We start from the raw sequence: 12,504 nt of genomic DNA on the forward strand, positions 1-12,504 counted from the left end.
CCGAACACATCAGTATGTATTATTTCCAATAAGTCACTTGCTTGCTCCATTGTTCCGGAGAACGGAGTCTTAGTCATCTTGCCCATGAGGCATGGTTCACAAGCATCAAGTGATTCATAATCAAGTGATTCCAAGAGTCCATCAGCATGGAGTTTCTTCATGCATTTTGTACCAGTATGACCTAAACGGTAGTGCCACAAATAAGTTGCACTATCATTATTAACCTTGCATCTTTCGGCTTCAATATTATGAATATGTGTATCACTACTATCGAGATTCAACAAAAATAGACCACTCATCAAGGGTGCATGACAATAAAAGATATTACTCATATAAATAGAACAACCATTATTCTCTGATTTAAATGAATAACCGTCTCACATCAAACAAGATCCAGATACAATGTTCATGCTCAACGCTGGCACCAAATAACAATTATTTAGATCTAAAACTAATCCCGAGGTAGATGTAGAGGTAGCGTACCGACGGCGATCACATCGACTTTGGAACCATTTCCCACGCGCATCATCACCTCGTCCTTAGCCAATCTTCGTTTAATCCATAGCCCCTGTTTCAAGTTGCAAATATGAGCAACAGAACCAGTATCAAATACCCATGCGCTACTACGAGCATTAGTAAGGTACACATCAATAACATGTATATCAAATATACCTTTCACTTTGCCATCCTTCTTATCCACCAAATACTTGGGGCAGTTCCGCTTCCAGTGACCAGTCCCTTTGCAGTAGAAGCACTCAGTCTCAGGGTTAGGTCCAGACTTGGGCTTCTTCCCTTGAGAAACAATTGGCTTGCTGTTCTTCTTGAAGTTCCCCTTCTTCCCTTTGCCCTTTTTCTTGAAACTAGTGTTCTTGTTAACCATCAACACTTGATGCTCCTTCTTGATTTCTACCTGCGCAGCATTTAGCATCGTCAAGAGCTCGGGAATTGTCTTTCCATCCCTTGCATATTATAGTTCATCATGAAGCCTTTATAGCTTGGTGGGAGTGATTGAGGAACTCTGTCAATGACACTATCATCAGGAAGATTAACTCCCAGCTGAGTCAAGTGGTTGTGGTACCCAGACATTCTGTGTATGTGTTCACTGACAGAACTATTCTCCTCCATTTTGCAGTTATAGAACTTGTTGGAGACTTCATATCTCTCAACTCAGGCATTTGCTTGAAATATTAACTTCAACTCTTGGAACATCTAATATGCTCCATGATGTTCAAAACGTCTTTGAAGTCCCGATTCTAAGCCGTAAAGCATGGCACACTGAACTATCGAGTAGTCATCAGCTTTGCTCTGCCAGACGTTCATAACGTCCGGAGTTGCTCCTGCAGCGGGTCTTGCACCTAGCGGTGCTTCCAGGACGCAATTCTTTTGTGCATCAATGAGGATAATCCTCAAGTTAAGGACCCAGTCCGTGTAGTTGCTACCATGATCTTTCAACTTAGCTTTCTCTAGGAACGCATTAAAATTCAAGGGAACGGTAGCACGAGCCATTGATCTACAACAACATAGACATGCAACTACTATCAGGTACTAAGTTCATGATAAATTAAAGTTCAATTAATCATACTTAAGAACTCCCACTTAGATAGACATCCCTCTGGTCATCTAAATGATCACGTGATCCATATCAACTAAACCATGTCTGATCATCACGTGAGATGGAGTAGTTTTCAATGGTGAACATCACTATGTTGATCATATCTACTATATGATTCACGTTCGACCTTCCGGTCTCAATGTTCCGAGGCCATATTTGCATATGCTAGGTGTCGGTGTCAAAACCGGCGGATCTCGGGTAGGGGGTCCTGAACTGTGCGTCTAAGGTCGATGGTAACAGGAGACAGGGGACACGATGTTTACCCAGGTTCGGGCCCTCTCTATGGAGGTAATACCCGTCCTGCTTGATTAACCTTGATGAATATGAGTGTTACAAGAGTTGATCAACCACGAGATCGTAATGACTAAACCCTAAAAGTCTAGTCTGGCTACGATTATGAGGATTTGGCCTATCTACTAGCCCTCTGGTTTATATGGACATGGGAGGGATCTAGGGTTACACAATGTCGGTTACAGAGAAATGAATCTTCATAGTTGGTCACCAAGCTTGCCCTCCACGCCAAGGAGAGTCCTATTCGGACACGGGTGCAGTCTTCGGTCTTCTTGTTCTTCACAACCCATCGGTCCGCCCCATGGCCAACAGGGCGGACGCCCAAGGACCCCTTAGTCCAGGACTCCCTCAGCAGCCCCTGAACCTGGCTTCAATGACAAGGTATCCGGCACGTAGATCTGTCTTCGGCATTGCAAGGCGGGTTCCTCCTTCCGAACTCCAAGATAGTCTTCAGACGTAATGATCGTGTCTGGACCTGTAACATAAGTACCACAGCCGTAGAACATATTATTTTATGAGTCCAATCTGCTGATAATTTTTATGACGTGACATCACGCTCGCCCAGTTATTTATTTCGAACCGTTTCCTATCCTACCATTCCACATTTCAAGGCGTGGTTGTTATTGGCACGTCCTGTCGAAGCAGAGATCGTGTCCCCTTATTGCGAGATTCATACCAATATGAGCGTGGGAAGCCCAACCGTTATGTTGAAAAGATTCCTTAGGAATAGGCAAGTCTTCAGGCTCAGGAGGAGGCGTTCAATACCCGGTGCCTTTATAAAGGAACCAAGGTCCATCTTTTTACGCCAAACCTCTCCTCAGCCTTTCCAACCTCAAGTTCTAGCACCCAAGGTTCGACTCCATCGCTCCAAGCTTCCCCATCATGTCCGGACCCAGCCCTCAAGGTCGATGGGTGGCCTCCTCCGTTACAAAGGAGGATATCGCAAAGCTTCGGGTGGCCAGATACCTGACCGCGGAGATCCCCCACAGGCTTCCTGCTCAAGGACAGGTTATTCCGACCCCCAGATTCGGCGAGCGGTTCATATTTATCTCTCACTTCCTCCGAGGGCTAGGGTTTGCTCTCCACCCCTTTGTCCGGGCGCTAATGTTATATTACGAACTAGATTTTCACGATCTAGCTCCGGATTCTTTCCTCCACATCTCGGCGTTTATCATCATGTGCGGGGCCTTCCTCCGAATCCCCCCACACTTCATCCTATGGCTCAAGACCTTTAGTGTGAAGCCGAAGGTAGTCGACAGGGAACAAGCGGAGTGTGGCAGTGTTGTAGGAAGTAAGCTTGCCAACACTCTCTTGCCAAAAGGCTCTTTCACAGAGACTTCGAACCAATGGTAGCGAGAGTGGTTTTACATCATGAAACCCTGTAGCACCAAGTGGGCAGCTATACATGCGTTCTGTTCTGGTCCTCCATTACAGCTTGCATCATGGATCAATATGGGTCTGGACTGGGGATCAGTTGATGAAGTGCAGACTCTACAGAGCCACATCCGAACCCTCCTTGAGAAGGACATAGATCTTGTCGACGTGATTCAAGTAATGCTAGTCCGCCGAGCTCTGCCATGCCAGCGTAGGCCTCTCCACATGTGCGAGTTCAATCCGGAAGGACCACGAACCCTCCAACACTTCTTCGGCATTACACACAAAGGGATGTGGAAGTTGTTTTTCAGGAAACGAAAACATTGGCCGGACACCACTGAGGACGCCGGCCTCGACTGCAAATGTCCAGATACCTCGGTAAGCACTCGACTTCCGAACACTTTGTAGTTAAGTATGTCGTAATACGTTACTGAGAAAACTATCCTCTTTCAGGGCTGGATAAAGAAAGCAGAATTAATTCGGTGTTCGGCCCCCCTTCCTGAAGGTTCAGCGAATCCCATGTTAACAAGGATGCTGGCCCCGGCACTACATCAAATGCCTGTGAAGGAGAGCAAAGCGGAGAGTGGGAGGACCAAAGATGACCTCCATTCTGAAGGTATATCATACATTGTGTCCGGGGGAATCAAGATTCCATCATTCGAAGACAAAAATGAAGGGGAAGTTAACGTCTCTTCCCCCCATGGAAAGAAAAGGGCCGCCTTCAAAGATTGGGAGGAAAAGGCTCCCAAGCGAGGCAAGATGCCTCTGACGGGTGGCCCGGGCTTGGAGGACGACATTATCACGCAGTCCCACGACGAGGACAAGCATCAGGCCAAATCGTAAGTGAACAAGGGTGTTTTAAATATGTCCCGTTCCTATCTTGTAATGTCTAGAATACATGTTTTTTGTAGTTCGGCATGCAGCCTTCTCCAACAATCCTCTTCCTCGGGGGACCTTCTACCGCAGATGATGGAAAGCGAGACGCCTCCACCGGCCTCCTCGCCCAATAGGGCGGACGACTTCGAGGTCTCATCGCTGAGGGTCTCCCCCGATCAACAAGTGGTGCAAGGTATGATGAAGACACTACCCGAAGGTGATACTTCGGTGGCCCAGGGTCCGGAGACCAACAATGGAGGCCCCGAACAGTCCGGTCTTCAGCCGGATATGAATAAACGGATCCCTTCAAAGGGAGGCTGTACTCCTACAACAACTTCCGGAGACCCAGAGGCGCCGGATATATTGATGAATATGCTGCAGCAGGCGTCTGTCTTAGAGGAACATCGTACCTTGATGGGCACGGTGGTCGAAAAGGTCATGTCCGTGAAAAGCAGATTGAATGAGGCCTTCGTGGGCCTTCTAAGAGGCTTCGAGGTTTGTAATGTAATATGTTCAATTGTGTTTTATTCACAAAATACACCTGTGTATAGATAGTAGCCCCTAAGGCTCTGATTGGCTTCCCGAGGGAGGCGATCAGAGGATCAAAAGATATGCCCAGAAAATAATATGATTAATTAGAACATAGGTTGTGATCTCCCGGGAAACTGTCCGTACTATAGAGGTTGCGGAGTTGCAACACAAGATTGATGAGGCGGATAATGATATCGCGCTTATCTACAGGCGGCTTGACAAGGCACAAAGTATGTTTTTGGGGCAACCATACTATGCACGTGTTTACAATATAAGCATGATGCGAAGACTTGTGTAATAAGATGTACATATCTGCAGATGGTGCTGCCGCGGTCGAGATCCTTTGAGCTGAGCTAGCCTGGGCCAAGGAGCAGGCCCGGATTAGTAATGCAGCTGCCGAAAAGGCATCTGCCGAGTTAAAGGCCGAACAGGCTGCTCGACACCAATACGAGGAGAAAATACCCTCGATGACGCTTGAGCTAAAGGAGGCCGCTAGCCGCTGCGGATTTCTCGAGAGGGATAATAAAGCCAAAGCGGTTGATCTTGACAAGGCCTTACGAGAGGCTAGAAAAGCCCGGTCTAAATCTAGAGCGGCCCGAGAAGAGATCCGGCAAACTGGGGAGATCGCGGCTGGTAAGCCCTATTTATTGCAAACTAAGTTCGGCGATCCGAATTATGCTCAGCTTAACCAAGTGTGGAGCTCTCCAGACATGTTTTTGGACCTGCCGAAGAGTTCTTCCGATGCGGCGCAATTTTACCAAGCGCAAGAGGGATATGCAACAGAGAAGCTTTTCTGGTCACAATTTGGTGCATCAAAACACCCTCTACTGCTGAATGAATAGATGTCCCAATGGGCCGAGCTTCACAGGATGTCCGGTGCTGTCATGAAGAACGTCATACTTCGGCTATGGCCGACTGAGCCTATTCCGAATAGCTACTTCAGTTTGGTGTAGCGGCTTGCTGATGCGGTGCCATGTGTCGACGCCGTGAAGCGGTCGGCGTGCATTGAAGGTGCACGGATGGCCTTTGTCCGAGTCAAGACATACTGGGGAAAGATGAAGGCCATCGATATTGCAGTGAAGGGTCCACCCAAGGGCAAGGACCATCACACACCAGAGCATTACTTTGAGGACGTCTTAGAGGCTGCCCGCTTGATAGAGGGTCAATGTTTGAAAGGCATAATATTCGAGTGAACTCTTTATGAATTGTGTCGGGGATATACTACGCGGTATGACCCAGCCGAAATATGACCCGGCCAGACTTGACGGCTTACTCGAGACCCAATTGACACTTCGCAATTCATTGATGAGTCGCCCTGACCAGACGGTTTACAAGCAACCCGCCTGAACATTATGACTCACTGGTAACCCAGTGGGCGGGACAGACGGATGACAAGGCCCAAGGCCCAGAAGGCCGGTTTATGTTAATGGTGGGCCGGTTTAAGAGGAAAGGCGTGAGGAATATTTCCCTTACAAGGAGTCAAGATCCGAACTTGTATCTGGTTTGTATTAGAAGGTAGGCTAGTCCTAATCCTAATAGGACTCCACATGTAACCCACCCCTCTAACTTATATAAGGAGGGGTAGGGCACCCCAAGAGGGACAAAAAATAATCGCTAAGGCTAGACACAACTAAAGGGGAGCCGCTTATGCGGTGACTCCCTGATGAGCATAATGAGACCTAGCCACAAACAACATGTAGGGCTATTACCAGATGATGTTTCCCGGGGCCCGAAGCTGTCTAAATTCTTGTCTTGTGTGTTGCGTCTCTGGATTCCGTTCAACCCCTCTCAAGCTACCATATAGATGCGTTGGTCTCACGACTAAGTCCTTTCAACGAGGACATCTGCCGTGATCTTTCCACAATAGTTGGCGCCCACCGTGGGGCTTGCGCATGGTGGTGTTGAGTTCTTGGAGGGATCTTTCTGGAATTAAGAAGTTCATAATTTTCTGGATGAAGAAGAACCGATTTAGGAGGATCTGCATCAACAGTAAGTTCATCAGTCAAGATTGAAGAAGTTTTCTGCGGTGTATATAAGATGAGATCGAGACAATTTAGAGTTTCATCTATGCATCGCCGCATCGTACAGCCGGCAGGAGATGATTTCGGCTGTGCGCTACCATACCACAAAGCCGCCGAAACCTGCAAGAGATCAGTTTCGCTGACATAAGCTGCCGTTTCACGTGATCTGTCAAAACTAGCAGGTTCCATCGACCGAGGCAAGCGCGTCAAATTAATGCTCATCCAAATCAAAACAGAGTAATCTGCGAGTCACCGTGGCTACTTCGAATACAGCCATCCAAATCCGAGTTGGTTGGAAACAGCAATCACGCGTCACGCGCTACGGCTGCTTGCGACCTTGCGAGGTCTCAAGATCAACCTAGCATGTACAGGCACACGCGGATGAATCAAAGGTCCATCATGCCTGATGGAGTCCCATGCCCATCCATGTGAGGAGCCCTCAACTAGTACAACGACTGTATTCACGTGGACTCCAAATTTCTAGCATGAGAGAAATGACTTGCTCAGAATAATTGTAACGACCCCGGGTCGCACCGCAGCCTTACCTTGCGCTGGCCTACTCACCTCCGCTGCCGCGGCCCCTATGACGCCGGCTCGCCGTTGCCTTCACTCAGAGCCGCTGCTCGAACGCCGTTACCGCCAAGAGCCACCCAGGGACATGTGCAAGGCCCCTACCTCTACTCTAAGCCGCTTCCATGGCTTGAGAGACGCCTACTTTGGTTCGGATTCCACCTCTCGCTGAGCCGCTGGATCCGCCCACGCCCTCTTCCATGGCGGGTCGTTCCTCTCCAGCCTTGGCTGCTTCTGCCCCTGCGACTGTCCAAGCCGCGGCCCCTGTTCGAGCCCTCGGCCGCTTCTAAAGCACCAGCCTCGATGTCATAACCGCTGCGCTCATACCCTTCGCCGCCTTCGTCGAGCCGCTCCTGCGCTCCCGCCCTCTGCACCGCGTACTCGCCCCTGAGCTGCCCCGTCCTCGCTGGGACCGCGCCGCAAGCCGCCGGCCTCACTTCCTGCTGCTCTGCTGCCGCGTGCTCGCTTTAAACCCGCTGCTACCTCGACCTGCCGACGCCTCACCGACCGCCCTGCCTCCGTCACCGCAGCGCACACCTTATGCTGCTTCGAGAGCCGCTGGCCTCTACCAAGCCGTCGCTGCTTTGCTGCTCCAACTCACCAACGCCGATCCATCGGCCCCGCCTCGCCTTCAAGTTAAACTGGCGCGTCTCCGCGGCTTCAAGGAACTACCACCGGAGCCTCCTGTATTTATCTCTGCTATTCGGTTTCAAGACACCATCGCCAAGTCACATCGCTTCGGGTCGCTAAGCCGCCTGCCGCTCCAAGTTGCTGCGATGGCTGCTTCTGCCTCGCCGGTCGACCGCTGCTTTCCTCCGAATGCGGAGCCACCCGATTCCTACTAAAAAGGATAAGGGGACTGGTGTGAAGAAAAGTCAAAGTGGTCAGCAAATGTGTTGAAAAATTGTTCTCGGATGCTATATAAACGGATCATCCATCGTCCGAACAAATCAGGTGACCTCCATTTAAATTTATCTTATTAGCATATACTATTTTTGTCAAAGAACAATTACTTTGGTCTTTGTATTTTATATGCAGGACAATTGGTCACTTCAAAGACGATGGCCGGGTCATGGATATATAAATCGCACAATTATTGTCATGCGCTAGTATATGACCGTGCCATAATGATCAAAGAATATGTGCACAAGATGCCGCCCTTGCGGCCCGGACTACTTCAACTTATCGGGACCATCCATGTGGCCGACTCGCCCGTCCGTGCCGGTTTACAACGCTATGGCCGACTCTCCCGTCCGCACCGGCTTACAAATGTCGCGGCCGACTTATCTGTCCGAGTCGCCTCTGATGCTGCGGTCGTCTTTGTCGTCCGTCTCTCGCGGCCTGGTCTACATCAACATACCGGGCCGCACCTGTCTGCATGAGCTGTTTATTGAGTATGAGCAAGTCACGGCTTGGGTAGTCCGGTTTTCTTTCAACAAAATGGAGGCATATTATCATATACAATCAACCGCCGTCTACACTGGGTGGCTCAATGAGCAGGCGCACAAGTCGCCACCACTACAGTTTGGTTAACTTCAAATCGCCAGTTGGAAGGAACCATTGGCCGAGTTGCTGACATGGCTCATACGGGATCATTTATAACCCGCCGCAGTCACCTCAACCTTCTGTGGATTCACATCGTGTTATCAACACCAATGATATACAACTTTGGATGGTTTATATCATGGTCAAATATGGAGAATCTCAAGCCAACTCCTCGAGTCGCCTTAAGACTCGGGGTCTACGACGACATGACTCAGCAAAACTTGCAAGTTTCAGTTAATTCAAGAACCCTAGGATGATGGAAGAGAAGATAACCTGGTCCCGGAGGCTGCTGCCATATTGATGAAAATTTAAAGGCCGTCAGAAAATTTCCGGCTCAAAATGAAGATTCCGGCTCAAAATCTGGTTCAAGGGAAAGATGTTCTCCCACAAAAGCTCTGAAGCTCTCAAATCCGGTTTAAGAATTTCCGGTTCAAAAAGAATTAATCTCTCGCAAGTTCGAGTTTAAAGGCCATCAGAAAATTTTCAGCTAAAAATGAAGATTTCGGTTTAAAATCCGGTTCAAGGTAAAGATGTCTCTCACAAAGCTTTGAAGCTCTCAAAATCTGGTTTAACATCCAGTTCAAGAAGAAATATCTCTCACAAAGTTTGAGTTCTCAGAAAAATCAAAGGGGCCAAAGAGAGTGTTACAAAAGCACAACTCAAACATAGGCACCCATTGAGCACATCTCAAAATATTGCTCGGGGGCTCTTTGCTTCTACAAGAACAAAGAGTCTATAACCTTGTAATAGGCTATAAAAGCCAGGCTTGGAAGCCAGGTGTATTCACCTAGAACCCGGGGTTATCCTGCCTTTTTAAGTAAGCCACTCCGCCCAGGTAATCCTAGTAAGACCCGTCGAACGTTTGACAAGTCAATCTTATAGAGAACCTGAACTTGTCATAGTTAAAATGACGATTGGTTAATGTGAGGTCCATCTTATAAGGCTTTGCAAAATGGTTTAACTCAGTGGCCTGGCAGCCCATGAAAAGCCTCGCCTTTTTGCATGTTTTCTTCTGAAATCTTTCTTTTGGCAGTTTCTTTTGATGAAGATTATACTAATCCGGTGTTTATTGACCCGGCTTGGCTTTCAACTATAATTTGTCAGCATACGATCAGCTACAATCCGGTGTTTATTGACCCGGTCTTGTTTTTGACTATAAGTCGCCAGTATGAGATAATATCCGGTGTTTATTAACCCGGCCTGGCTTTTGACTATAAGTCGCCAGTATGAGATGAGATAATATCCGGTGTTTATTAACCCGACCTGGCTTTTGACTATAAGTCGCCAGTATGAGATGAGATAATATCCGGTGTTTATTAACCAAGCCCGGCTTTCTTTATAAACCGGCAATCTCTGATAATTACCAGTGCTCAATAATTTGGGTTATCACCCTTACTGCATTGCCTTGGTAAACCAACAGTGTGATCAAATAACACATGTATGATATATTTTAAATTATATGGTTATCATTCAGACCAGTTTTGGTTATATAACTATGATTCCCATGGCTTGAGCAATCAAAATCATGCTATTGCATGCCTACGGGTCAATACCCTCAACGGATTATATTATTCAAATCTTGAATAGGCAACATGGCTGGATTTTTATTATGGTTATCAATAACCAATATTATGATTGAGGTTTTCAAAGTCGCTTCAGCGCAATGGCTATTATTTTATCAATGGATATAATTTATTCTACAATGGAGGGAATAGTCCCGAGTCGCTCCAGGCTTACGACCCGGCCCTTGGGGGCTACATTATTCAAGTTGAGATTATATCAAATATGCAAGTCTCATGTCGCTGCAAGCATGCACCATGACACTTGGGGGCTAATGCAAAGTCATTTTTACTGGCCTTATTGAAGACCCGACTCATCACATCATAATGATCTGGCCCTTGGGGGCTACCAATTACTCCTATCAATGATTCAAGGTACACAAATCTTAATCCATTATATTCAAGGGTCCACTTCTCAGTTGGTAAAGCACAAAGCTCTTAACCTTGTGGACGCGGGTTCAAGCCCCATGGTGTAGTTACATCATATGATGTTATTTTTGAAATAAAGCATGATCATATTTATAAAGTCCCTGCTCATTATTGCATAATGACCCAGCCCTTGGGGGCTACACTGGTTGAATTTTTTTGAGCATCAGGCAATTACAAGTCCCAGGTTGCTGCAAGCATGACAACCTGACACTTGGGGGCTACATAATATGGAGTATTCAATTTTTAGTGACTGGGATGAACAACATGGATTTCTTCAAAAGTGGCAGTATTTATATAGAAGCAAGTCTTAAGCCATCACTTTGTTCTGCTCAAGACTTGGGGGCTACAGGTAATATGGATATAAGGAAGAATTTTTTTCAAATTCTCAGTTTTGAGTAAACCAGATTGACCCGGTGTCTGCAACAATTATGACCCGGTGTCAGCAACAAATTATGACTCAACATCATCTGTTTATAACCCGGCAATTTTGGTAATCATAAATTGGCAAGATCTACATATTCAAGCCGGCTGAAAAATTAGAGGAGTATTTCAAGACCAATATTTTTAAGCCGGTGCTTTAGAAAGCTGATTCAAGTGGATTATTTCTTAAAATATTTTTGTGAGAAATCAACATCAGCAAATTGAGTAGGAAGCTGGCTTATTGACCTGGATTTCTAGAAGAAGGAAATGACAAGGAATTAAGGATGATCAGGTGCCGGTTTACAAGAATTCTTAGCCCGGAGCATAATCTGTCAAATTTGTTCTTGTGTTTGTTTTACAGGATCAGTTTAACATGGATAAATCCAAATTAAACTGGGGGCTAATGTCGGGGATATACCCCGTGGTATGACCCGGCCAGACTTGACGGCTTACTCGAGACCTAGTTGGCACTTGGCGATTCACTGATGAGTCGCCCTGACCAGACGGTTTACAAGCAACCCGCCTGAACATTATGACTCACTGGTAACTAGGCGGGTGGGACTGACGGATGACAAGGCCCAAGGCCCAGAAGGTTGGTTTATGTTAATGGTGGGCCAGTTTAAGAGGAAAGGCATGAGGAATATTTCCCTTACAAGGAGTCAAGACCCGAACTTGTATCCAGTTTGTATTAGAAGGTAGACTAGTCCTAATCCTAATAGGACTCCATATGTAACCCGCCCCTCTAACTTACATAAGGAGGGGCAGGGCACCCCAAGAGGGACAAAAAATAATTGCTAAGGCTAGACACAACTAAAGGGGAGCCGGCTTATGCGGCGACTCCCTGATGAGCATAATGAGACCTAGCCACAAACAACATGTAGGGCTATTACCGGATGATGTTTCCCGGGGCCCGAAGCTGTCTAAATCCTTGTCGTGTGTGTTGTGTCTCTGGATTCCGCTCAACCCCTCTCAAGCTACCACATAGATGAGTTGGTCTCACGACTAAGTCCTTTCAACGAGGATATCTGCCGTGATCTTTCCACGACAAATTCTAAAAGACAATTTTTATAAGCAGTTTATATTTTGGTTTTGCCTAAAGGTTTTTGTTCCTCCTATGCGGCCGTTTGTATGTGATCTGAAAGTTTTCTAGTCGTCGGCTTCAACCTCCTCGTAGGAAATATGGTGGTGTTCGGAAAAGCATCTGATCACTCTTGACCCAACGTCTTGGTCCGTCAAGGAGGTGTTAGTGCGGTGAACCAGGAAACCGGACTATAGG

At 47.1% G+C, this 12,504-nt stretch overlaps 1 long non-coding RNA gene across 1 annotated transcript; it reads right to left on the reverse strand.

Annotated features, from left to right (window-relative positions):
• Positions 1–376: 376 nt before the first annotated feature.
• Positions 377–9,826, reverse strand: LOC147960326 (uncharacterized). The gene is made up of 3 exons (XR_015610658.1): positions 6,394–9,826; positions 673–910; positions 377–568 (listed from the first exon to the last, which is right to left on the reverse strand). It is a non-coding gene; the product is annotated as an uncharacterized LOC147960326 (long non-coding RNA).
• Between the last annotated feature and the right edge of the window lie 2,678 nt (positions 9,827–12,504).

Source organism: Triticum urartu, chromosome 7A (genome assembly GCF_056163025.1).
Source record: "Triticum urartu cultivar PI428250 chromosome 7A, HENAU_Tu73, whole genome shotgun sequence".
Lineage (NCBI taxonomy): Eukaryota > Viridiplantae > Streptophyta > Magnoliopsida > Poales > Poaceae > Triticum > Triticum urartu.